Below are 4,672 nucleotides of genomic sequence, written 5' to 3'. Positions count from 1 at the left end.
GCTGAGTAATATTCCATTGTATATATGTACCACATCTTTCTAATCCAGTCATCCACTTTTGGGCATTTGGGCTGCTTCCATGTTTTTCCAATTGTGAATAAAGCAGCAATAAACATGGGGGTGCAGGTATCTTTTTGAATCATTGCTTTTGTGTCTTTTGGGTAGATACCTAGGTGCTTACTCCTCTTCTTAATGCAGGATCACTCATTTAGTAAAGTGCCTGTGCTCATTGTCCCAGAGAAGTAAAATAAGCCGAAGGCAATATCCCTTCCTCTGAGAACGTGACAGAGAGAGACAGGACCTCTGCTTCCACTTAGTATTGAAAACTGCGAAGAGCCTCACTCTGAACAACAAGAAAATGCTAGAAAAACACAAAATGTAGGCCAGAGTCTTTATTGTGGTTTTGGTGGGAAGAGTGGGAGAGTCGGGTAAGTGAACAAAGCAGGTTAGGACCGGCTGGTGTGGGTGACTGCCCTGGCCGGAGTGTGGGCATCTCTCCGAGACCACAGGGGAGGGAACTTGGCGGAGTCCGGACCCAAATAGGTAGCAGCTGTGGGTGGACGCTGGACGAGTTTGCATAGGAAAGGCAGGCCTGGGAGTCTTCTGTTTCTCAAGGAATCAGCAGAACCAGGTACAACTCCAAGCTATCAAAATATTCAGTAAAAAGACATCTTAATACACAGGGACCAGATTATTAGGGTCTCATAATCCAAGGGGGGAAACTGCATTTACCCTACTTGTAATGAGAAACTCCTGAGCCGCCAGGAATCGTTCAAAGAAGGGGAAGGAGGTCACCTGGCCACGCTTGGAGCAAATCACACAGGCCGGCTGAAGCAGGATGGGGGGGCAGGAAGGTCCCGCGTGAGACGCAGCTGCGCAGGACTAGGTTGCCGCCCCTGGAGGATGAGGCGCATGCTCGGAACCTGCCGAGATATTGGATGTGGACTCAATGAACTAAAATAGGCAGCTAGGATTCTTCTTTTTTTTTTTTAAATCTGAGCAGAAGGTCACTTAATGGAACCGGGGAGTTTAGGAAATTGTTGGGGTGTGGAAGTTAGAGAATCCAAGGAGGCGCTCAGTGTAAACACAAGTGAAGCCCAGACCCAAGATGTGCTTGTGTATGTGGCAGTCACATAAATTAAAAAAGAAAGGAGATCAAACGTGCCCAGTAGCACTGAGAGAATGAATAGATGAAGACTAAAAATTAGCCTTAGGCTTTCGGCTTGCAACACGGGGCGTCAGAGTCAGAGAACCAGCGCGGATGGAGGAAGAGCAGCAAATGAGGCATGGAAGCAAGTGTCCGCTGGGAGGCACCAGGGGTCCAGTTCATGCCAAGTAACACTTTTTTCTTTTTGTTTTTAAGATTTATTTATTTGTGCATACAGAACTGGGGTGCAGACCAGAGGTGGAGGGACGGCGAGAAGCTTCACCAGAGACAGAGCCGGGAGCAGAACAGGTGGATCAATGAAGTCCACTGCTGAGGGGAGCAGCGGGGAGACAGGAGAGGTCTCTGTGCCCTGTGGGTCACCTCCAGGGCCGGGGATCGAACTCACATGGAAGCAGCTGCACTAGCTTGCAGTGCTGTGCTCTAACCTGTTGCGCCAGCAGGGGGGGCCCAAGTAACACAGACTGGAAACATCGAGATGCCCAGCGGGAACATCTGCAGACTCGTGACAGTCTCAGCGACAGATGGGGACCCCGGCCTCCCCCCATGAGTCCTGGGTAGCCGGACCCACAGTGTCTTCCTTCTAAAAAGTACATCAAGCAAGGGAATCAGTCTAACTCAGGCCTACTTTACTGTTACTAACTTCTAGAATTTTCCAGGGAGCCAAGATTTCGCACACATGCGTGGATGGCCACGATGACGCGGCCTGTGACAGCAAGACCCTCAAGCGTCACCCGTGCCTGTCTTGACCCACAGAGGCCCTGCACTGAGGGAGGAGGTGAGGGCGGGGGGGAGGGGGGACAAGTGCCAGGAAAGGGGGCAAGGCTGGCAAGAGAAATGGGGCCGGAAGAGGTGGCAGGAGGCTTTGGGGACCTCGCAGAACCATCTGGCCCGTGACACTACTCAGCCCGGGATTAGCTGGGAAACCCCAAGAGTCGGGGCCTCCCGGGAGCCCCGTGGGTAGAGATGCAGCACCGAGCGGAGACTAACTGGGCACTCAGCTGAGACTCCGAGCCAAGACAGACAAGCAGAGCCCAAGCCAGTGTCCACCAGCCTCACCCCGCCGAGTGGCCGTACTGTCTCCCCAGGTAAGGGCCCACGTGGTGCTGGGCAGTCTTGGGCTTGGCCCAGGCCGGCCCTGCCATGGGGACGAAGGGCAGGACAGTGGGCAGGCTCGGGGCCGTAGGGCCTCTCCCTCCAGCTTGGGGGCCACGGCCTTTGGTGGGACTTGGGGGAAAGAGCCCATCGGAGCTCCCGAGTGTCCACTGTCGCAGAGACCCGACTCAGATGCTGCTGCCCGGCTGGACGGGGCGAGGACCAGGGGACAGGAGCCTGGGTGATTTCTGCTGGCTAAAAACTGCGGCTATCACAGCACGGCCAGTGTGGGCTTCCAAGGTTGCGCACGCCTTTGAGCTGTGGTGTGAGCGGGTATGCGGGCCCAAGGTGAGCCCGGCGGTGTGCATCTGTGGTGCAGGGAGCAGGAGGGGTGGGGGTGAGGGCTGGGGTGCGCAGGAGAGCACGTGCTCGTCGCTGGGCTTCCAAAGTGGAGCGTGGCCCCGGTGGACAGCCGTAGTCACCATGTGCGTGCAGAGTCTGATGAACACTTAGAAGATTCTTCTCAGGCCGCTCTTAATGGTCCGCACCTCAGAGCCCACCCATGAAGCTCCGGCTCCCTTTGCTGCAGCTCACACACACACACACACACACACACACACACACACACACACACACTTCAGGCTTCAGGGCTCCCCAGACCTCCCTGTCCTTCCGCTTTTCACAACCCACTAGACCTCAGAACCCAGCCCCTGGCCCCAAGATGCCAGAGTTGTCCCTCGGTCTGCTTCTGCTTCCCACTCCAGGGCCCCTGCAAAAGCATCCCCCAGAGTGCAGGCCCACCCAGGCCAACCGGCCACGACCCCGGCCACACCTCTGCCTGGACCCGCCACCCAGACCGCTCCCACCGGCATCAGTCAGTCCGCCCACACGCCCATTCGCTGGTCAAGTGACCCACCTGCCCTTCTCCCTGAGACTCAGAGGGGAGAAAGGTTTTTCTGCTTAAAGAGCAAAGTCATGGAGAGAGGGAAATGGGAAGTCATTGTTTAACGAATAGTTTTAATTTTGCATGAAAAAGTTGTAGACATTTGCCGTACGATAATGCAAACACACCTTGAACAGGGCTGAACTGTACACAGAAAAATAGCTAAGGGGGCTATTTACAAAAAACGGTGTTTTTTTACACCGTTAAAAATATTCTTTGAAAAAAGAGCCTCCGTTCCTTTGTGGGACTCAGAAGGACTCTCGTCCTCTCTGATCCTCCGTCGAAGGTTTTGAAAAGCATAGCGGGGCCCAAAGATCAGAGCCTCTCAGGGGTGCCCCACTGAGTCAGGATGTCTGGAGACCTGAGAGGCTGAAGAGGGAACGAACAGAGGCAGAAACAAGGACGATGAGGCTGAGGAACGGAGAAGGGACGAGTGGAGACTCGGGGAGAAACTTCCCTCCACTCTCACAAGCTGTATCTTGGTGAAACTTCACTACCGGGGTGGAAACGAAAGACACCAGAGTATGGCCAGGAAGAGGCCGATGTGAAGAGAGGGGACTGGTGAGGACAGACAGGGACAGGGAGAACCCAGCTTTACTCGGGGAGGAAAACTGGACCTGCCACTCACGTCCAGGTAAAGGAAGTCCAAACTGCATACTGGATGACACGACCCAAAAAAACACCCATAGCAATGATCCCGCCCTCTTGGAAAGGTTTTCTTTCCTTTTTTTTAATTTATTTATGTATGCATGTAGAGCTGGCTTCCAGGCCAGAGGTGCGGGTGAGAGGATCCGCCAGAGACAGAGCGGGGAGCAGGACAGGCGGGCTGAGGGGAGCAGCGGGCGGCCAGGAGAGGTCTGCTGCGCCCTGGGGTCACCTCCAGGGCGGGGATCCAACCCGCTGCAGTGGCTGTAGACAGCTTCATAGTGCTGCGCTTTAACCCACTGCATCACCAGGGAGGGCCCTTCAGAAAGGTTTTCTAAGGGAATAAGTTAACCAAATGAGCCACACTCCAATGTATCATGTGCATCATTATCTAAAATAGCAAAAGAGAAAAGGAGCTTTAATTGCAAGAGAATGAGAAGTAATTGTTAAATGGTAGCAGAGACGGGCAGCGAACCACTGAGTTCACGGAAAAATGCTTCAAGCACACAAGAAAAAGGAAAGGGAGAGGCAAAATATATTACACTGTGCTGACAAGCGTGTAGGTGAGCACCGCAGGACAAGCCTCGGGAGCAATCTGTAAGGGAGAAGAGATTTTAATGAAATCATCGACTTAACTCCAAACAGTTTTAATTTGACAAGGGACATTTTAAAAAATCCAAAAGCAATTTTGTGGGGGCGCAGTGGGGAATGGGATCAAAGGGGGGAGGGGAGTGCACGGGACTATGGCGATGGCACACGGGTGACTCGGTGATGGGAAGCCCACGGGGATGACACTGGGATGAAAATAAAATGTACAAAATGAT

Source organism: Condylura cristata, unplaced genomic scaffold (genome assembly GCF_000260355.1).
Source record: "Condylura cristata isolate star-nosed mole 26May11 unplaced genomic scaffold, ConCri1.0 scaffold00034, whole genome shotgun sequence".
Taxonomy (NCBI): Eukaryota; Metazoa; Chordata; class Mammalia; order Eulipotyphla; family Talpidae; genus Condylura; species Condylura cristata.
The sequence above is the reverse complement of the archived record's forward strand: the minus strand, read 5'-3'. Positions refer to the sequence as shown.